At 41.0% G+C, this 23781-nt stretch overlaps 1 protein-coding gene across 2 annotated transcripts in view; it reads right to left on the bottom strand.

Moving 5' to 3' along the window:
• The window catches only part of Negr1 (neuronal growth regulator 1), a 758422-nt gene that overhangs the window by 363102 nt on the left and 371539 nt on the right, over window positions 1-23781 (bottom strand). The window lies entirely within an intron of this gene.

The raw sequence follows: 23781 nt of genomic DNA, 5'->3' as shown, positions 1-23781 counted from the left end.
AAATAACCTGAGAGTCAGTTCCAGGATTTGTTTGACAAAAGCAGGCTAGAAGGATTTTGTTTCTAGATTGAGAAATGTGCCATTTAGCAGGCAATGATGACCTCACCTGTAAAGACCAATTTATCAAAAGGCTTCTCCCTATTAGCTGGAATGGCTATTGTTGTGATACACAGAAGAACTGATGCACATAAGGTTAGGATTGCATGGCTGCTGCAAAGCCCTCTGGTCATTTATAACAATGCTACACAGTATACTATGGTAAGTTTAAGATGAGATACAAACTGTGGCTAAAGCCATGGCAGCTATCAGGAAATTAAACGCAAATATCTCATTGCATCCTACTATGTGTGTTGAAGTGTTTTAGAATAAATAAATATATCATCTTTTAAAATTGTGTTTTAAAGCATGAGGACTTTAGAAATAGTTGAATGCATTTATGGCTAGTAATTCATTTCTAATGTAAAATTTTGCAGTATAGTAAAAAAGACATAAAACACAAAAGCAAAATTGAGATTGCCTAACAGGCCATTGAAAGTCAGATAGGTGGTGGGCCCCATAGATTTTAAGAGGTTAAGACCCAGTTTATTGAGTGAGACACTGAGGAGATATTGTAGCCCAGCTTTAAATTTAATTGCCCAAAGTGAAATAGGTTTAAATACCAGTGAAGACCATGTCTAGGATTAAAATCCCTGAGGTACACACTGCAAGAAGTTTTGGTTTCTTGAACCCTGGCTTTTCTAAGCCCATGATTAAGTCTCCTTTTCCTGCTCACAACTTGTGTTAACTGTTCCTTGGTGAAACACCATGCAGAATTCTGTTTTCTAAGGTGACAGGGGTGTGATTCATGGTCTCTATGTTCCAAGAACAAAAAGAGTCCTAGCTATCCATCTAGTGACCCACTCTCCTTTCTTTGAGCATTGACTGAGGTGGAACAGCCCAGAAAGTATGAAGTGATCTGTATTCAAAGACCATAGACACAGATGGAATACATTCACTGTAGTTGGCTAACTAGCCTGCCACCGGAGTCACAGGCTGCTTATTCAAATGCAGTGGAACAAAAGAGGAATAAGTAAAGATTTATTGACCTGCCTTAGAGTTAAATAGTCAGGATCCACTCGAAGGGATACTGTGAATTCCATTTCAGAATGACTCTTAGTGTCTTAGGGAAAGTGATAGTACACACTGAACAAACAGGCAATGCTGAGATTGTCACATGGACTCTAGAGAAGGAAATCGGACAGTGACATGTTGATATGGATATTATGTGTATCCTTGGTAGACAAATGGAGAAATCTAACATGGGATATGGTATGTGCCAAGGGAGGATGGCAGTACAAGCATTCTGTGGTAGATCTCTGGATCAGGAATAGAAGAAGCTGTTATGTATTTTGACTCACTGAATTTACTGAGAATGATGATTTCAAGAAGTTTCTGTAATGAAAGTTATATCTGAACGAAAGCCAAAGAACTCTGACCTTACCAAGTGATGAAAACATTAGCAGAATGTAGCCCCCACAGGGGAAATCACCAGGCTGCCAACAGAGCACTGTTCAGCTGTGCCAGCAAAAACTCAAGCCTGGATGACCAGAACGGTGAGGATTGTATCAATAAAACTCATCAAACCTTGCCAAGTTTCCAGAAGGAGTCAGCGTTCAACCAAGTCCTCTTACGTTCTGTGGGAGAACAAATTTCCACAGTTCTAGTCAGCAGGGGAGTGGTTCCTCTATTTCTCCTCAAGGGGATTGCGGGCATTTGATTTTAGAAGTTAAAGACATAGTAGTTCAGGGGACTATTGGAGATAGGATTGAAGCTGGTGTTTATATTCCAAAGACAGTCATCATGGTCTCACTGTTATCTAGAGGACATACTCCACATAGAGTAGAGGCCAATACAATACACTGCGTGTGATTACTACTTACTTTATAGCTCATACCCCGGGCCAGTTTTCTTATATTTATATGTGTTGTCAGGAAGAATACCCAGAAGTCAGTACAACACCTATATTTATTCGTAGGTTACTTGGGTGAGAGCTATCAGATGAATGTGCACAAGTGAAGGTCTTCAACCTCTTCCCTCCTTGCCAAGTCAACATAGAAAACCAAATTCATCATTTCACACTTGTGTTACCTTCACAACATAAATGCTTTCGGGGTGCTTCTTAGTGTATCACTATTTAATTCACTAGTCTGAACCCCAGAGAAACAAGATGGGTCCAGGAAGATAGCTGCAAGCTTGATCCACTAAGAGTCCCTCTGCAGCTGCTGTGCCAGATGTGGTACATTTACTGGAGCAGATTAATATAGCCTCAGGATCTTGGGATGAAGCCATCTTTCTGGAAAATCTGTTCTTTTCTATCTCAATCAAGAAAGACAATCAGAAACAGTTCACATTTACATGGATTCAACAATATTAATTTACAGTTTTGCCTTGGGGCTATGTTAACTCTTCTGCCCTCTGTCATAATACAGTCTGAGGAGACCTGCACCATCTGCACAGCCTATAGCACTTTTTGTCAGTCCATCCCATTGCTGGAGCTATGATGACTGTGCCAAAGCAACAAGGGGTAGCCAGCATTCTGGAGGCCTTGTTAGAAGACATGCATTCTATAGGTGAGAGACAAATCTGTTAAGATTTACAACACTCCAATCAAAAGTAGAAGATTGTGCCAATTTGTACAGCCTTGGAATCATGGTATGCTAACAGAAATTTGGGGTTCTAAAAAGAGGGCTACTGATCCCATTACCAACAAGCACTCTGCTTAGCATGAAAATTTGACTCAGACTCAGGTGAAGCTCAGAGCAGAAACTATTTTGGTCATTGTGTGAAATCTCCACCATCACATTGGAGTCATATCATTAGATAGATTTTGTGACAGAAGAGCTATTAAAGATAAGGAAGGATACTACATGGAACTTATTGCAAGAATTACTAGGAAGAATCATAATGCAGGCTCTCCATGTTCTGGGAAGATGTCACACCACTTTAATGGAAGGTAATGTTGTTTTGTTGAGTTCTGTTATATACAGAATACTTGTCTATAGTATAGTAAGTGAGGCTGAAATGGCAGGATTATGAACTTGGTTCATTCAGACTCATGAGTTTTCAACACTGCTCTTGCATCCCTTCCCACAATTTTCATAAAAAAAGTAGTTAATTTGAGTTGGAGGGGAAGCAGCATGGCTGGAAGACACAACCAATTTTCATGAGCAGGACCAGAGCCCAGAACAGCATTAGCCCTCTGCACACAACTTCTAGGCCAGGTGTGTGTGTGGGAGGAAACATCTATCTGATTTCTTTCCATAAGAATTCTAGCCCCCAAAAGACAATCTTTACAACGTGCCTGTCATGTTCCATGGAAAATGGTGTTAAGTACATATTGTCTTAATGAATATGACCTTTAGGCAGTGAGTGTGTCCATTCACTTCATAAGGAAGAGAACTGCTCAAAAAATGGAGAAGAGAAAGCCCAGACACATGGCCTAGAAGCAAAAACCAACCAACCAACCAACCAACCAACCAAACAGCCCCCCCACCCCCACTAATAGTTCTTGGAGAAGCATAATGGTACAGAAGCTCAAGGATGCTGTCAAAATAAGCAGCAAGTGAGAAGATCTTTATACAACAGGCTAATGTCTAGCAGAGGATATGTGTACAGAGAGACACCAAAATACATAGTAAATAGGGATATCTGGCCAGATCTTGCAGCCAGCTCCTAGTGCTAATTGATCACTGGCCTCATGAGCACATAAACAGAGGACCATGATGGCAACAGGAATGCATCATAAGTCCAACAGCATCAGCACCACTTACCAAAACTAATCCAGCTCTTTTACTCTCAAGAGTTTCACTGCCCACAACAAGCTAATTCTGAGCCCATTGCTCTTAGAGACTATTTACTACAAAGATGGACTACAAAGATGCCCTTGAATACTGGGAAATCAGTGGTTTCTTCTCACAGGGACAGACACGTGTTCCTAGGCTGTCTCTCTTGACTTTTCCTTGGCAGCTTGACCATTTACCATGTATTTAGTCACTACCATGGAACCCTACTGAGTAGAGATGTGCCTTATAGCAAGAGGGGCAAGGAAGCATCCATGGCCAGGACCCACTGGTCCCATCTTCATCCAGTCCTTCTGATCCTGTTAGACTAGCCTACTGTAGCAGAAGAGTGGTACCATTCCCCAGGACATGCTATATGCTCTCTTTTGAAAAAATTTGGTACAGAGTCCCAGATATGAAGAACAGATTTTAAGAATCAAGGGACAGCATGTGTAATCTTACTCTGGAGAAACAACAGTTCTATGTAACTGTTATTATGTATACTGAGGGTATGGAGCTTAAATCTTATAGCTCTAAAGAGGAGGTAAAAAGCTAGGTGTATAGGTCATGGATATAGTGTTTATAAAGCATGCCCAAAACCTCACCTTCATTCTCAGATACCACCGAAATTGATTGATTTATTGAAAGGTAATGGGGTGTTTTCTCCAGCATCCAAATTCCCATGATGTTTCTAGACTCAGAACTAAATATTTCTACATCAGATAATAAATAGGAAATGTACATATCTTCTAGGAGAGATATATGCAAACATATTCACAATCAGTAAATAATTGTCTCAGAATCATCTACTTTTGTGCCCTTTCATCTTGCATAGAAGCAATTGTGATAGGTAATAGGAGTTGGGGTATAATTAAACTTTTAATATTTAGGAATTGTTTGCTTTTCTGTGAAAAAAAATCAAACATTTTATTTCAAGGCTGATTATTGCTATAAAAGGTGATATGAAATGCTCTTGTCAGCTTTTATATGTTCTCTCTGCTGTTCTCAACCTTCATCCTCCCTCCCCTGTCCCCTTTATTTCCTACCATCTGATATCTCAGCCTACAATACAAGGACATGCAAACTAAATTTTAGAAAACCTACAGCTTGGGTTTGCAGGCTGTGTTTTGTTTCTTCTTCAATATTTCCAAAATGGTTATTTCCTTAGGAAAAGGATGAACAGATAAAGCGTGGAGAAAACAGTCATAATGATAGCAGACGTACACCTGCCCACGCTCTGTAGCAGATTTATGGCCAACGCAGCAGATTTTGCCATCTGGGTCAAAGTCATATGTTCACTGGAAATATTTTGGTAAGTTATTGCTCATGTTTTCCACATTGCAGGTGGTGATCACATGGCTTTATGGCACTTTCATGATGGTGGGCCCGCCTGAGGGTTCTCTGATGTTCTGAAAGTCTACAGCAGCTATCTGATTAAATGAAATGTGCTCTATCCATCCTGCTAAGTATCATGAGAGGTACTAAGCTATACATAAAATATAATCCTGAGAAAGGTGCCAAACCATTTTCCTTGGTCGTTTCCAGAATCATGGGGATGGGCACGTAGGAAGAAAACATTGACTACTTCTGGACATTAAACTATGAATCACCTAAGACAGAAGAATTCAGATAAGTCTTTGGATGTCTGCTGTCACAGAAAAATATCACAACTACTTACATTTGAAGATTCAGCCTTTGAAATGTTCTTAAATATACTATTTATATTATTGAAAATACCGTAGGTGTTTTGTTTATTTATTTTGTTCACCATTACACTGGGGAGGAGAGACAGGAATGTAGGGATAAAATTAGAACTAGGACAAGCAGGAAAATACACAGGGTCTGAGAATTCTAATGTAAATTATACTAACTATTATACCTCTAAACTTAGTGGCTTCCAGAAATGGGCAAAGGGGGTAAAATACTGAAAATACATGTTTTTGAAGTATAATTTATAGGGACTTATTTTTTGTTGTTGGATAATGAATTTTGACAACTGCACAAGATTTCACACCCACTACTCATGATGAGGTTTAGAGAGTTCAACTGTTCCAGACTATGCAGGGCTCTTTCTAGTCAGCACCTGTCCTTTGCATGCACACAGCAATAACGTCACATGCCATTCGCTGCCCTTATACTGCAGAACCACCTACATCCCTGTTCTTACATCTGCGAGATCTTTTTACATTTTAACATTTGTTTATTCCAAATAAACATGTTTATTGTACTGATTTTAAGCTAAAGAAGAATAAATCTGAGCCTGCATTGGCAGTCCAACCGATTTCAGGATAAGTCTTCGGACCCCCAGCCCTTCCAGTTTCCCCTTATGTGGCTGTGGTATTCCAGGGGCTACCTCTGTATGTAGTGCTTACTACAAAGCCAGTGTATGCCAGAAGAAAGGGGAAATGAAAAAGTAATAAAAACCCAAAATGTCTAACTCTAACGTGTTAATATATTTCTTTGTAAATTGTACCTCTTTAAGTTTTTAATCATATCACAGACTAACTAGCTATCAGTGAGCCTTTCTTCCGAGTTTCATGGTTTCTTTGACCCTTGGTGTTCTCCTAGGCAATGGTCTTTAAATTCTCAAATTTTATAAACCAAGTAGAAGACAGGGGAGAGAGTATGGTCCAACAGCTTTGTGAAAACAGGGCTCTTAGGGTGAGCCCTGCCTTCCTCCAGGTGACTGTCTTGGTAGTACATGGCCTCTGCTTCCAGATTCTCTGAACACACCTGCTTCTATCTACTGCAGCAACTCTTACGGTGAGATGTTATTTTAATGGTTTAAAACAATAACATTTACTTCACAAATTCATGCTCCTCATTAATTTTCCCTCAGACAAATGCACTCAATGATGTGAATACAGCATTCAGAAATGTATCTTCCTAAGTTGTCTCCTTTTGTTATTTTATTGGATATTTTATTTATTTACATTTCAAATGTTATCCTCTTTCCCCGGTCCCCTCCCCCAAAAGTCCCCTATCCCCTCCCCTCTGCCCCTGCTTCTATGAGGGTATTCCCTCACCCACCCACCCACTCCTGCCTCCCCTCCCTGGCATTCCCCTTCACTGGCTGGGGCATCCAGCCTTCACAGGACCAAGGGGTTCCCCTCCCATTGTGGCCTAACAATGCCATCCTCTGCTACATATGTGGCAGGAGCCATGGATCCCTCCATGTGTACTCTTAGGTTGGTGGTTTAGTCCCTAGGAGCTCTGGGGAAGGGGGGGGTGTCTGATTGGTCATTGTTGTTGTTCTTCCTATGGCGTTTCAAACCCCTTCAGCTCCTTCAGTCCTTTCTCTAGCTCCTCCATTGGGGACCCCATGCTCAGTCCAATGATTGGCTGCAAACATCTGCCTCTGTACTTGTCAGGGTCTGGCAGGGCTTCTCAGGAGACAGCTATGTCAGGCTCCTGTCAGCAAGCACTTGATTATGAGCTTAAAATTTTCCTTTCTTACCAGAAAGCCATCTCTCTACCTGCTAGACATTCTTTTTACTCAAACTTTCCTCAATGTTTGAATGAAATTGTGTCATCTGAGCCCCCCCTCTGCTCTCTCCCTTCTGCTTGTTCTTGCTTTATAATCAGCTGTAGTTTCTTAAGCAGGCCTTCCATGCTTTAACAGCACCAGAAAAAACACCATGCATGTTCTTGCAGAAGATGTGAGGCTTCTTTTCTGTGTCCATTTCAGGAGACAGCAGAAGTAAGAAAGGAAGGTGCCCCACACTCCTCTGTGGAAAGGGGGGTTGTTTGGATTGAGCATCCCATGACAACATGCAGCCAGTCATTCTTACAAAAAGGATACACCTCAAGATGTAAAACTGGTTTCGAGTTGTTGAAATTTCTGCTCACTGACACAGAAAGGGTTAGCTGGTTTCTAATGTAACCACATTCCCTCAATGTCAAAATAAAATGACTCTCTTCATAGAATATTTTGACACACTAGTGAGACCAGGGATAATGATAAAGGTAAAGAGAACACCAATTAAACTAATTGGACATTTGTCTACAAATAAGGCTTTATCCCTCATGACAGTTAACATCCTTCAGTGAAGAAGGGTGCAAACATCCAGCTTTCATCAGCAGGGATCTGAGCAAGCCGCCCTTCAAAGCTCCTATTTCTGCCCAGAGCACTTGCTGTCACTGGCTTTTCTCTTTGGAAAAGTGTTTCTCAAAACACAGGCTGAGATGCACGGTGACATACAGCAAATAGCCAATGGTTACACTAAAAAGAGGAAAACAAACAAAAACAAAGACACTCTGCTTTTGTGCCTTGTTGTATTTGATTTTCAGGACAAATAGAACAGAGGCAATAAAGGGGAAATTTTCCCCGAGAACACAGGAAAGCCTTTTACTTCTGATGGAGCCTTCCCAACCTGTCTCATGAAGGGTGTGATAAAATAGGATGTTGGGAATTCTCTGATGAATGGTCAGCTTTCTGTTTCACAGGTGTACTGTGTGGTTCACATCACTAGGCCACAGCCATTCCATCATGCTGAGCTCTCAAAAAAAAAAAAAAAAAAAGGAGCCAGAACTCTGTGGGGATAATCACAGTCAGTTTCTGACTTCTGTATTTTCTTTATCATCTGTGATTCAGTTTTAGAGCAGAACCCAAGAGGAGATCAGAACTAGGATTTACATAGTATTTCTTCAACTTCTCATGTTAAGATTTTAGGGTGTGTGTGTTCGCGCGCGCGCGTGCATGTGCACACGCAAGAACACACAGAGCCTAGCGAACCTCATGTATTCTTTCTGAGATACTCCCTGAGACAGGGCCTCTCACTGATCGTGGGCTCCCCTATTTGGAAACACTGGCAGTCAGCATCACCCGACACCTCCCTGTGCCTCCTCTCAGCACTGTAATTATAGGTCTGCAGCACAAGGCCTGGCTTTGTACATGTGTCCTAGGGAAGGGGCAGAACTCAACTCCAGACCCTTTTGTGGCAATCACTTTTACAGACTTATTTCTCCATCCCATAGTTCTTAATTCATAGTTTGGAAAAGAAACTGAATGCATAACAAAAATGTATTTCAAGAGAACATATCTGAAGATACACACACGCACACACACACACACACACACACACACACACACACGAGAGAGAGAGAGGGAGAGAGAGAGAGAGAGAGAGAGAGAGAGAGAGAGAGAGAGCTTCTTTTTCCTCAGATCAGAAAATGATTTTATGTAACCAAATGCAAAGATAACCAGATATTTAAAACACATTCTCTGTGTTGCAACTTACACAGGTAGAAATAGAAATTTTACTTAAACTATACAGATACAAAAAAGTAAAGAAAAGAAAAAAGCAAAGCAACTACAGAGTCAAATTAAAGCTTAATTAAATGAGACAAAAATGGACATTTTACTCCTGGCAGCTACTGCAGGAATTTAATTGCTATGTAACACACATGAAATCTCAGCATTGGGCACAGGGAAGAGACCTGTGCATCCAGAGGGCTAGGGAATTAAGGGAATACACCATGAAAGAGTGTGTAACAAGCACAATGGAGATACTATGAAATGAATATTTTAAATTAACAGAAACAAGATACATCCCACTGCCCTGTCCCCGTTAATTTTGCTCACTCCACCATGAGGCTCAGGCATCAAGTTGAGCATAGGCTGTTGGTCTTTGGGTCCACAGTGTGTGGGATTTAGTTCTCTGTTCATTTGTTAGTTCTCAATATTTAAATTTTTGTTTTAGTCTTTGTTCTATTTTCACTGCTTTCTTGGGGATGCACACTGCAGGGCCAACAAAGAAGCAGAGGAAGAAGGAAGAGTTAGCAGCTACATTTTGGCTCCAGGTGTGAGCACCATGAAGCACTGTGTACTGTGACACAGACTGTTGATTTCCTCCAGTAATAGATATAGTTTCCTCATCATTATCAGGGTCTACCCCCACTCTCTCTCCTTTCCCCTCCCTTCCCACTCTCCATCCCTATTCCCCTTCATCCTTTTCTCTCTCCCTTCCTCTCTCTTTTCCACTCCCTCTTCCTCCTTCTTCCTCTCTCTCACCCTCCCTCTTTTCCTTCCTTCCCTGTTTACTTTGCAGCCTTCACAGATCTCCACATCCTTGCTGTCTCTTTACTCTCTAGAATGTTGGTCATATCTGGGTGATACTTACCTTTCCTGTGTTTTCCTGGTAACAAAAGTCTGAGGACACCAGGCACTGAGTGTCTGAGTTTCTCACTTGCTAGTGCAAGCCCGCTCCCTTGCCAACCAGAGTAACTCTGTTTCTCCTGATATGGTGCCATTATTTACAGAAATTGGAACTGTGCTCCTTCAAGGAAAAAGTGTTAGGTTTCTGTCTTCCTCCAAACCAGGCACACTGATCTGAGTGCAGACAGGTAATGAGACAAGTCAGGACAGAGCTAGGGGCTGTGCATGTTTCAGCGATGTCTCCTCTCACAGGGAAAGAAGGACACATGGACACAGCTGGACATCCTGTCAGGTAAGTATAGCTTATCTTCTTTCCACCTCATGGTAGATCACTTGCTGATAGCTGACGTCTGAACCCCAGTGATACTGAAATAAGATTCATTGTATTTGTGATTCTCTCTCTCTCTCTCTCTCTCTCTCTCTCTCTCTCTCTCTCTCTCTCTCTCTTCCTCTCCCTCCCTTATATTTCTGTCTGTCTGTCTGTCTGTCTGTCTGTCTCCCTTTGATTAATGGTTCCTGAGTTAGTTAAACACAAGGTTTTTTTGACTTGGCAATTTGGTGAATTCAAAATGAAATCAATTAGTATTAAATCCCCAAAGATGTTTTTTGTCATATCACAAATTCCTTATGGTTTTCCTGAAAAATTAAACTGCAATCTTCATCTCTTTTGAGGTTTAACAGATATTGGATCCAGCGAATCTCTGGCATCACCAACCAGTAAGTAAAACTTGCTGCACTCCCAACAGTCCTCCAAATCTCAACGCAATAAGCTCCTATCAAGTTGACGAGGCAGGCAGCCAGTTCTTCTTGGAGATATCACACTCCAATTATTTCAGGCAGAGCTCTGTATGTAATCAGGGCTGCTGTATGCAGTTCCACCATCCCTTAGCGTTGTGGTGGAGGGTTCTGAAGACCTGTTCTGCCTTGACCTCTGCACTCCAGCCCAAACCTTGATGACTTCCACCAAACCAGAAGCGATAGGAGCTTTCTTTTCTCTGTCAGAGATTTCAGAGATCAGTTCTCAGAGCTGTGTCAAAGGGTCTTCATGAAATGTCAAGAGTTTTTCATCTTCCTCAAGGTGGAATGTCAAGGAAAATACAGTCCAGCCTCTAATTGCCTCAACTACCAGCCTCTATAGGCTAGTCCCTCTCCCCTACCTGTAGTCTACCAGTAACACACACTTTTACCAAAGGGGATTTTTCTTTCAAGAAGGTAATTAATCATTCCCTACAGGCTAATCATTAGAACACTAGGACATTGTGAAAGGTTTATGCAAATCACTCCAAAGTACATGCTGAATTCTCTTCCATGACTCTGGCCCTTTATACATCAAGAAATGATAACATCTGCCTCTGCATTTCTCAGCATTTCCAGACACACAAAAGACACCCGGGGCAGGGGTGATACAGTATCTTCTGAGTTTTCTCAGACTGACTCATTTCTTATCTCATTCATCATTTACAGAATCTACAGGTGTGAGAGATCGCTTGACCGAGACTTGAAGATTATTTTCTTGAAGTGATTAATAGTAAGTATTTTCAGCTCTGTGGGGCATAAAATCATTGTTACAGTTATTCAATTAGGGTCATTGGTGAAGGAAACAGCCACAGACAACATCTGCAATAGTAACAATGATAATTCTCAGTGAAGCCCTAAGGGAAAGAAAGGAGCCTGGCCCATAGTGTACCTGCACTGGCTCTGCTCTCAACAGAAGAGATAAAGGAACAGACATGCCTTTAATGTGGGACCTTATGTATCAGTTAAATATTAAGTGTGGGGAAAAAAATCAATCCATGATTTCAGACATGGCTTTTCCAGCATACCCTGTGCTTTGGTCTATGCTAAATCTATGCTTTGGTCTCTGGGGCTGCCAAGTTTTGCTTTTAGCTGTTATAATTTGCCATTCACACAATAAACACAGACTTTGTAGTTATCAATGTGCAAGGATTCTATATTATAGGAAAACATAATTACATGAGCCAAGTTCCACTCTTTAAAAGACCACACACCATCAATGCAAAAAATGATTACACCACTGCAATAATCTGGATACAGTTCTAGAGATATCTGAACCTGACGAATTAATGACAATTTCTAAATGTTGATGTCTGTGCTCACCAATGTAACTTTAAACTCATGACCATCACATAGAGTAATAGAAATAAGACATACTACAGTTTTCTTTGATTTGACAATTTACATATAAAAATGAAATGCCTCAGCTGGTTTTCCTAGAACCTTCCAGTAGAGAGTCTACTCTCCTTCCTCCTCCTTAGGCTACTCCACCTTGTCTGCCTTCTTCACGAGGGTGCCTTGAAGAACCTGCTGAAAGTTTTGTAATTGGTGCCCGGGCTACACATCTAATCCTGGTAAGAGACCCAACCCAATATCATCCTCTGCTTTCACTACCCAGTGATCCTGTTCATGTCCTCAGCTAGAGAACTGCTTTCCTTGGCACAATGACATGAGACTCCTCCCCCAAACTGGCCTTAGGACACACTGCTGCTTCCCACATTGGAATGCAAGAAAGGTACTTGCTTTGATTCCTCAGAATACCTCTGAGCTGCAGACTGCCCAGCTCAGACTCTTTGGCTATCAATGGTGTCCTGGTAAAAGATCTGCTCCCCCAGGTTCAGCACTTTGGGATGGCCTCAAATTACCCATCCACACTATCTGGGGATTTTGATATAATAGAATAAAAACTCATATCAAAAGACACAGCCAACAATCAAATTCCAGGTGCCTGGAAATAAAAAGCAAGACAATGTCACAAATCATGTAGTTATTATTCCCAACAAGAATAGCTTAGACAATATTCTAGACACAGCTTTCAAAAGAATAGTTATAAACTTGTTTGAAGAATTAAAATAGCCACAGAAGACATGAAATAATACCTGAATAAAATTAGAGAGGGAAAGAATAAGCTTAGGTCCAAGGAAATAGAGATAGAATGTTGAATGAAATAACAAGAACAATTCAGGAGATGGAAATAAATTTGATAAAGCAAGAGACAGAAATACTGAAGGAAACTCAAACTGAAATCAAGCTGTAAATGAAAACTTCAGTGGTATAGAGAAAACTCAGTGGAAAATCTCACCAGCAAAGTATATTATGTAGAATACAGAATATCAGGTTCTGAAGCCAAGGCAGAAGAATTAGATCACTCAGTCAAAGACGTGATAAATTTTCAAATATTCCCATGAATGGAACATACAGAAATTTTAAGATGCCCTGAAATGATAAAGTCTGTAAATTATGGGGCTGGAAGAAGAATGACAGTTTAAGTCTGAAGTAAAGACTGAATCATCAATTTAGTCATAGGAAAGAAAGCCCAGAATCTAGGGGATAAGCATTACATTTGTGTGTCTGCCTATTGATACATGTGTGATCATATGAGGTGCACTTGTCATAGGAGAGAATGCCTGGAATCTAGGGGAGTAAGTATTATGTGCATATGGCTACTGAGGTTCATTTGTTTATCTGCCTATTTAGGTACATGAGTACATATGGTTATTAAGGTACATACATGTATCTACCTGTACACACACACACACACACACACCTACCTGCCTACTGAGGTACATGTGTTTTATCTGCGTACTAGGTACACTTGTCACAGGCGAGAATGCCCTGAATCTAAGGGAATAAACATTACATATGTGCATCTGACTATTGAAGTAAATGTGTACATACAGTAATTAAGGTATATATGTACATCTGCCTATTGAAGTACAAGTATTTATCTGCCTATTGATACATATGTGCATCTGCTTATTGAGGTACATGTATCATTCAGAACACAAAATATGTAGGACCAGAAGAAAAACTCCTTGTAAAATGCCATAGTTACAACACCAAATACAGCAGAACAGAGAGAGTGTTGACATCAGCTAGGGGGATGCCCCATATGACATATAATTGTAGTCCCACAGGACAGGAACCAATTCTTCAATGGGAACTTCAGAATCTGGAAGAGCTTAGACCTTTCACATTCTGAAACAACACAGATGTATACCCAGACTACTTTGCCAGGTAAAGCTATATACCAAAATTAAAGGTTGGAGAAATACCCTTCCATACCATAATAAAAACAGGCTAATGGGAATTTATAACCACCAAACCAGCCCTACAATGAATTCTAGAATGAATACTGTATACTTAAGAATAAGTACACCCAGAGGTTGTGCAGAGAAATAAATGACACTAAAATAGGAGCTGCATAAAACAGGACTATGAAATTATAGTAATAATTGAGAGTATTAATCATCTCAATTTTCCAATCAGGGAATTGTATCAGAAAACAGGGCCCAATTTTTTGCTGTCTACAAAAAAAAACAAACAAACAAAATAAACTAAATGTTATCTTCAATGATAGATGGTACCATATAAGGAAAGAAGGAAGAAACACACTCTAAGCCAATGGGAAACTGCCAGTAAGCAGGTGTAACTGTTATAATACCCACCCACTGCCACTCAATATTCTGTACATGTACATGGAAGGGACACTTCCAAACTTCTCCAAAGGAAGAATTATTCTAATAATAAGTCCAGAGAGAGACAAAACACAGAGAACTATAGCTAATATCATTGAGGAACATCGGTGCAAGCATTGCCGACAATATGCTTGAAAAAACAACAGATATGCACATGTCATAAAGATAATTCTTCATTCTTAAAGGGATGATTTCCAGGGATACTGAAATGGTTCAATATGGGCAAATCAGTATGCACTAACAAATCATGTGTATGGACTTAAAAGACAAAAATCATGTGATCATCTCTGTAGATGTAGACAATTGTGGGCCTGGGTACCGGAGGTTTTCCACAGAGATCTCTGTCCAGGCTGGGTGTGAGGCTTCCAAGTAAGGGAAGCAAATGCAGGCAGGAAGATGTCTCTGCCATGCCTTCCAGGTCGCTTGGTAACTGAGCCACTCTGAACTGAGTTGGGTTGGGCTGGACTGACAAAAAGCAGAGTATCTAGTGAGGAGTGCGCAGGACCTCAGGTGGCTCTTCAGGAGAGAAAAATCTCTTCCCAAGTGTTGGAACAAAAGACTCAGACAAGGAATAGTTCTCACGTACCTTGTACCTTTAATTCCCTGGATGGATTTATATACAGTTCTAGGGGTGATTCAGGGTTCAACAGCAGGTACCTTTCATTGGCTTGGACTGAGAGTTTGGGGAAAACGTTATTTGCATGTGGGAAGGCTTGGTACTGTTCCTATGTGACTGATAGCCACGCCCCTCTCCTGTGGGGGCTGTGGGAGTGGTAACTTCGACAGGAGCCAGGGGTCCAGGAGACATGATCAAATGCCATCCATCCCATGTAGGTGGAAATTACCACCCACCAGGTCTCACAGGGTTCAAGACCTCAGCTCTGATTGGAGACCAGGCTGTCTGTGCATAGCCCATTGCCCCACAGAAAATGTCTTGATAAAAGTCCTACCTAGAGAGAACAGGACTTGAGGGGACACATCTCAGTGTAATACATTTACATATGACAAACCCAGAGCTGACATTTAATTCACCAGGTACTAGGCTACCTTTACTCTGCTGGTTGCAAATCAAAGCAGGAAATATGGCTTCTGCCCCTGGAAAGTTTTCGAGACTAAAGATCTTACATGAGATGGAAGTTTGAGTGAGTGAAAGCATCTTTCATCTGAGATCACGCATACTTCTCATTTCATTCATCACCATAACCACACACAGAAAACAAAAGATCTCTGTGCTCTTTCAGAGGTAAGCATTTACAAACAGGGAAGTGCATTCACTATCCTCACACATGGGCAAAGAGAAAATTCTGAGACAAAGACTTGCTATTGAATGAAGGGCACAATTCTATAAGTAAGCCCTCATTGGATCATGTGACCTGTGCTATGGAAGGTAGTTAGCATGCAACCAAGGCAGAGTTCTGGGATACCACAGAGCCATGCTATGCAGATACGGAGAGGGATGGAGCACATTCTATCAGACAGGGAAGACAAGGGAACTCTTGGGATGGTGAACAGGCAGAAAAAAAAAATGCAGCAGAGGGGAACATCCAGCTGGGCCTCTCAGACAAGTGAAAGCCTGGTGTACAAGGACTAGGACATCAAGTAGGGATACATTTTCTCAGATGGGAAGCACATGGCTCTGGGTGGCAGAAGTGGGCATGACAGGAGCCTAGAAGATTTGGATGGCTGGATTTGCATGAGTGTAGAAGACAGGCTGGTACCACAGCACCATTTGAACCACTCTGCAGCCATCCTGAGCCTCCATGACTGCGACCACAGAGGAAAGAGAAGAGAGAAGGGCCTGAAAGACAGTTCAAAGGCAAAATGACAAGACTCAATGACAGGTTGAATAGTAGGCTTGAATGAGAGGGAAGAGTACAAGATAGTGCGGAAGAACGGTGACAGCAGTGACAGAATCAACACAGCACTCTGTGCTGACAAGCAGATGATCAAAGTGACAGAGCACCCCCTCCTGCCATATGTCAGCGTGTCAGAGACACCCGGCTGAAAGGAGGTTTTTCCTAGATTCTTCTTGCTGGGGAGTGCATGGGCAAATGATGAACTCTTACAAAAAGAAGCTCTCTTGGGTACTAGCTGATGTGACCTCAAGTGTCAAAACAAATTAAAAGCCCACAGAGTGAGGGTCAGCTCTGATGTCCACAGTTTAGAACTGCAAACAGCCACCACTTTCCCCTGGAGAACTTTCATCCAGCTCACCAGTAAGCTGTAACAAAGCATCCAGTGACATTTGGTTGGTTCTCAATGAAGGCTTGCTAAATGGTTGTAAAGATAAGGCCATTAACAAGGAGCTAACGAAGAGCTAGTCTCCTCTCATGTGGCTCACCACGTGAACAGAGTAGAGAAGAAATATGGTAATTCATAAAACCAAGGTATGATCATGCAAACAGGATGGCTACTTCTGAAACTCCCATGCCAGGCATGGTGCAAATAAAACAAACAGACCTATGACTATGGGCTGATGACATTTGATTATCTAGTGTGAATCTCTGTCCTGTGCCTAGCAGTACACACAGCTGCATCAGAACTTTCTGCATCTGCTGTGGACTGATGATGGAAGCAGACCTGGTAGTGTGAATTGGCTGCACTTTATATAAAAGCACTTCAAAAATAAATGTCTACCTCGTCTGGGATTCATTTGTCTCTTTCTGTATCAATGGATGGCTTCACATGAGCTATCATGGCTGTAAATAACAGGCTAAGAACATGGAGTATCAGTAAATCACCATGTGTCTACAGATTTGTGAGAACTGAACGGAGCCAGCCACTTCTTGGGCCCTGAAGTTGCAAAGGTAATTCATAAGAAGCTGATGTGTCAGCAGAGGACTCACAGGAAGGTATTCTTATCATTTTAACTAACAAGGACTCCACCAACTTCCTCAAAGCAGATGACTGTTGAGATCAGCAGAAGATGAAATTATTGTTTATTGTGCATTTTTCAGTAATTTAAATGTAAGTCAAATAATGCTCAATTTCTTTTGTTTGGAAAAAAATACTTCTATACCTGTCAGTAGTGAGGTGCTGAGTTTTAACAAGAAAATAAAATAAGTCACATAAAATTTGGAGCCAGATAGTATTGTTTTCTAGAAAAAACATGTCTAACTCTTTCTTATCAGTGCTGTGGTCTGTCTCCTTCCTGGGTATTAGGAGGAGTTAGACTCTGAGAAAAGAACTGTTTTTCTAGTGTTGGACAAGCCAAGTTCTCCAGAGGAAAGTTTTTCTGGAGAAACCCATCCTTTTATGAACAGTGAGAAAGCAACTGGCACTGAAACCAGATTCAATGGTCAAATCTACTGGGCTGGTCCCAATCCAGTACTCAATGTGATCCCTATGGTCTGATCAGTCTTTGATCTCTTGACTCTGGCTAACGACAAAATGAGGCTCAGTTCTGTAGACCAGCTGTTCTGATTTGTAGCTGATCTCAAAGGATTGCCTAAGAAATCTGGGTCCACACATTCACTGCCTATGGTGGACTATTCTAACAGGTTTCTCGGGAAATTTGGGTTCATTGCCCTCTATATCCATGTTTCCTCCACTTTGGTACCTGCACAGCATCTGAGCTAGGTTTAGGCTTAGCTTGCATCCTCAGGAATGATTTCTTATCCTGTGTGGATGAATCAGGGTAAAGATGTTCCTGAAATCATAGGTTATTTCTAAACTAACTGCATCTCAGGACAAGCATGGGGCTCAGCCAGCATATGGCAGACACAAGCCTGTGTAGGCCGAACATGTAGCTTTCAGTCTGTGTTGGGCATGGCTTCACCTCTCACAGTATGAGCTTGACTAACTGCCTTGTGCTAGGAATGAGACCACCTTCACTGGTACTGACATTCACTTCCCAAGACTTGTCTTAATTCAGAGGTTAAGGTGATTGAGTGGTCATGAGAACACATGAGTCTAGACCTTTGCTTATATCCCCCATGCTTAGTGTTCTCTGCCTAGGTTACAGCACTGAGACACACACACATCAAATATTATTTATGGGTGTGTTAGTGAAGGAATTTGGGGTTAAGAGTAGCACTTGAATGTGGGGATTCAGTTAATAAGTTGGTTCTTCCCACATGTGTATGAGAATGGTCCAACCCACCCAACGTAAGCATTGGAGCCAAGGGCACAGGAAGGAAAAATTCATTCTCTTTCCCCTTCCTTCCTGGCTGAGTTGGGATATCCTTTATTGTCTTCTGTCCCCAGGCTGGGGTTTAACCTCCAGCTCCCTTGGCACTCAGGGATTCAGATTCTGTCACTGTATTTGTTGCTTCTCTATCACCATACACCACACAATGACAAAGTCATCTTATAGAAGGAAGGGTTTATTTGAGGTATAAGATTCCAAAGGGATAATTGTTCCTACTATCATGGCAGGCAAGCATGGAAGCCATAGAGAAGAAGCTGAGAGCTCACTTCCCAATCCATATGCATTCATATGTGTGAGAGAGGACTAATTGGGAATGAGATAGGATTTTAAGAACTCAAAGATACCCTCAGCAACATACTTCCTCCAGCAAAGCCACATCTCCCAATCCTTTCCAAACAGTTCCACTAAATGAGGACCAAGTATCCAAATCTCTGAGCTTATGGAGGACAATGACATAAAAAGCACCACAAGAAGTATTAAGACACTTGTTTGATGGGTCTCCAACTTCACAGATGGTAGGCCAGGAAACTTCATCTTCACCTATGTGAGCCATTCTGCAGTTGCTTCCTCCTGAAGCATGCCTCTTTGGAAGACACTTACCATGAACAAGCAAGTGATTAACCATTCTCTTCCTATCAGGACAAGACCTGGGCTTAAGAGGCAGACCATGTGGTACTAAATATCATCCATTGCTTTGCTACTCCTGCAGAGCTAGTGTGGAAGTAGTTACCAATCAGTGCTGACTTCATGAGACAGAAGACACATCAGATGCTTGTTAGTAAAAGAAAATGCACCAAGAAGAATCACTCATCCATGTTGTCTTGTAGCCAGTGGCCACCTCTGCAGTTCTGTAGGTTTAAAGCTCTGGAGTAGGATGGATGGTTTTATCTAGGGACCCCTGGGTCTCTTAGCCAGATCACTTACATGGGGCTGGATGCCAAGTAGAGTCATGGTGGTAATGGGACCACTTGTTTCTGTATTATTTTTTTTCTCATGATGTGGACGAGATCAAACCAAGAATGTATGAATACCTCTGATCTCTATAAGCCAAAACAGAAGTTGATGTAGCATTACTTCTAGTACCTTATGTTGGTTAAAGCCAGTCTCAAGGGCAGGCATAATCAAGGCCTGGGAAACAGAGTTATGCTCTTAATAGTCATGTTGTAGAGAACCAAAGGAAGAGGGTACATGGGAGAACTCACACTAATATTTGTAACTCGACCTGGCATGGAAAGCTGTTATCATAGTGTCTGTACATATGTCTTTAATTAATAGCATTTATTATGACTATTGTTAGCCTCTTTCCTTCAGTTTCCACTCATTACTTTCATGTATATTTCAGTTCCATAAAGAGGTTGGTCAGACTAGGTGTGCTGGCAACAGTTGTCTTCCCAATACTTGAAAGAGTAAAGTAGAAGGATTTCAGGTTCAATGCCTGCCTGCCTGCCTAAAGAGGGAAGCCCAAGGCAGCTTGAGAAACTCAGAAAGACTCTCTCTCCAATGCAAAAAGGAAAAAGCATTGTTAGCTACATCTCTGTGGTAGAATGATGATCTTAAAATGTGAAGTCTCAGATTCTATCCCTATACTGCAAATGGGTCAGAGCTGATAAAAAACAAACAAACACCATAAAAACCAACTCTTCTTTCCTCTTAGTCTTCTGACAGCTAATTCAAAGAGTAATTGCTAGGGATTGCTTCCAGAATTTTCCTGAATCCTGTGGTTTCTGAATATTCAGATGCATTACTATAGACAAAGAAGATATAAAGGCCTCATGGTTAGATAGCCATGGTCAGGGCACTTTGCTTGCGTTACAACCTGCCATGTTATTTGGAGGGTGAGATACAACAACATTAGCATCTATGTCTGGCACACACTTTACAGTTTTTAGATGTCATGGACCCAGTGTGGGATACTATGAGCTGTGACAGAGCCCAGGACATGTTTGTCTAGCATGCATCACTGTCTCCTGTGTCAGCCCCCATCCATTAAGTATACATAGCAGGCTACTGACTTCTGAGTTATTTTACTGTGTGTGTCCATGAGAATTTGTACGTGTGTGTTTGTGTGTGTGTGTGTGTGTGTGCCCATGGATTCCAGAAGAAAGCATCAGATCCCCTGGAGATGAAGATGCAGACATCTGTGAGTTGCCCCAATGTGGGTACTAGCAACAAAACCCAGGTCCTTTTGAAAGAGCAACAAGTACCCCCAACTACAGAGTCAGTGCTATAGCCCCTTCTGAGTACTTTCAAGTGGAAAAAATCAAACCATGAACATTAACTCTATATATAAGTTTTAAAGGGCATTCTGCTTACATAATGAACTTACTGTTTTGCAGTCTGTACTTTAAATTATTTTGGTATCTGTTATTTTTCAGATTCTGTTGTTTTCTGTATCATTGTCTTATATAACTCCTCTGTGAAACCATAGAAAAGAATGAACTGTATAATTTTATAGCAGATAAGTACATCTGCATGGCCGGATGTACTTTGAACAATTAATTAACTTTTAGGTAGCAAAAAGAAACATTTAGCAATATTATCTGAATTAAACTCTCCTTTGGCATACACAGTCATAGAAAGCAATGCATATTGGGAAATTATTGTTTCTCCTGGTATTACCCAGAGTGACTATGAAGGATTGTCAGTGCACTTCTCAAACCCAACACTCAGGGAATAGAGCCAGTCCCAGCTACAATGTACTCAGAAGCCAGTCTAGATTACATGAGATCCTGTTGTAAAACAAAACAGAACAAGACAAGACAAGACAAGACAAGAAAAAACAAAACATCAAGACACAAAATTGGAGAAAAGGGATTACATTACTTCCAAATTAAAAAACAATATTTAAAAATTCTATTTGAAAAACTCACTCTTGTTTATGCAACACTGTATGTGTATTCATGTCCACATGAAAATACACACAGTGCCCCTTGATGTTGTTGGTCACAAAGAACACAATAAATAAGACATAACACCGTGGAATGCCTGGCTTGTTGCCTTTACTGCACATCTTAGAAAAGATGGAGGGCAAAGTTAGAATTGGTAACTCTGTGCCATTCAGGGTCACATAATCAAGGAATATTTTTAAGAAGGAAGGATGGACAGGAAGAGGACAATGAGGGACAGAGGGAGGGAAGGGGGCTGGTGGAAAGGGCAAAGCCTGGTGGAAGAGTGAGTGGGGATCTAGGAAGTGACACAATTGTCTTGGTAAAATCTGAACTGTACTCAGTCCATTCCTGTTCTGGTTTTCTTGTGTTCCTCTAGCTTTCTGTCTTCCATCCACACTACCTGACTCATGAGGAACATGTGGGTAACAATCCCAAGAGGACCCTCAGAGTTAGCTGGGGAATTGCTTGTTTAAAAAAACTGATATAGGGTAGCTACAATTTAAAAACCAACTCCCATGCCAGGAATATGAGCATGACACTTGCGCTCCCAATCATCATCTGGCAAAGTGGATCTTTCTTATACCCCTTTTGAGACAGGAGAGATTCATGGTGGCCCAGCTAGTAAGGGGATCTGAGGTCTCCTGTACTTTCGTTCTTGACATTTAAACAGGTATTTCCTGTCAGCCTTAGTCTTTAATCTTAAAACCAAGAAGAGTTAGTGAGATGTGCTACCTCCTCAACACTATAATTTTCTATTGTAATAATGATTGGCTCCAATATTCTACTACCTATTTATGTTTATGAAGAGTGACTTGAGGGCCCAGTTTTGAGTCATAGCATTCACAAGGTGACTCACAATCACCTGTAAGTCTGTTTCAGGGGATAAAATGCCCCTCTCTCCTCCACAGATACATAGACACATGTGCAGACAAACACCCATACACATAAAACAATACAACTAAAGTTGGAAAGAAGAGTAAATGTCTTTATGTTTGCCACACAAGTGTGCTTTTTAAATTAGTACATTTGTTTACGTTACATTTTAAATTAAAATATAATTACATCACTTTTTACTTCCCTTTCCCCATTGCAGCCCCTCCTATGGCAATCATTCAAACTGCTAACCTTTTTGATTATTATTACAAATATTGTTACATACACTGTACATACACAAATAAATGGACAAATATATTAATACAGCCTGTTGAGTCTGATTTTGTGTGTATATTTCCAGACTGACCACTTTGTATTGGATAATCATTGCATGAGGGGACTCATCCTATGGAGAGGCTAATTCTATATCTAGCTGTTATTAGATGTTTATAGATATCAGTCTAGGTATGGGACTCTGACAGTTTCCTCTTCTGAGTTAGCATGTCCACTGATACTATTTGGATCTTCTTTATGTAGCCATTTCTATGAGCAACTGTTTAACACTAGGCTTGATGGGTATTCTTGGTTTTGAAATATTTCCAGCCCCCTCATTTAGGATATTCCCAAGCTATAGAAGCAGGGGTTCAATGTGCATGTATCTACTGGGACTGTGCGCTTCACAATCAAATTATCCTTGTAGTATATCAGTCGTGGTTTTCTATAATTTTATATATAACCTAAAATTATACACAATACATATAAGTCTGTATAGTACATATACGCATAAACATATATAGTATGATGGTTTGTATATGTTTGGCCCAGGGAGTAGCATTATTAGGAAGTGTAGCCTTGTTGGAGTAGGTGTGTCATGGTGAGTGTGGGCTTTAAGACCCTTGTACTAGCTGCCTGGAAGTCAGTATGCTCTTACATGCTCCAGATGAAGATGTAACTCTTAGCTACTCATGTACCATGCCTGCCTGGGGGCTACAGTGCTCCTGCCTTGATGGTAATGGAATGAACCTCTGAACCTGTAAGTTAGATCCAGTTACATGTTGGCCTTATAAGAGTTGCCTTGATCATGGTGTCTGTTCACATCAGTAAAACCCTAACTAAGACATATAGGAATATATATTAAAGGAAATTATGCTACATGGGCAGACAATGCTCATTTACAAAAACCACAGACTAACAAAACCTCCAGTACTAGGCATCAGAAATGTCCTTTAGAATGTTTGACCTGGGTAGTCCAAGTGATTCCCCAAACAATATAGAGTAAGGCTGGTTCTTTTAGTTGACCCTCAAGGATTGACCATAAGTCCTTATTGCTGAAGACAGTGCCCACTTAGGACACAGGACACAGGTGAGTTGAGTCAAATCTGACCTATAAGTTTTCTACTTC

This window comes from Mus caroli, chromosome 3, assembly GCF_900094665.2.
Source record: "Mus caroli chromosome 3, CAROLI_EIJ_v1.1, whole genome shotgun sequence".
Lineage (NCBI taxonomy): Eukaryota > Metazoa > Chordata > Mammalia > Rodentia > Muridae > Mus > Mus caroli.
Note: the sequence above shows the minus strand (reverse complement) of the source record. Positions and strands in the feature narration are given on the sequence as shown.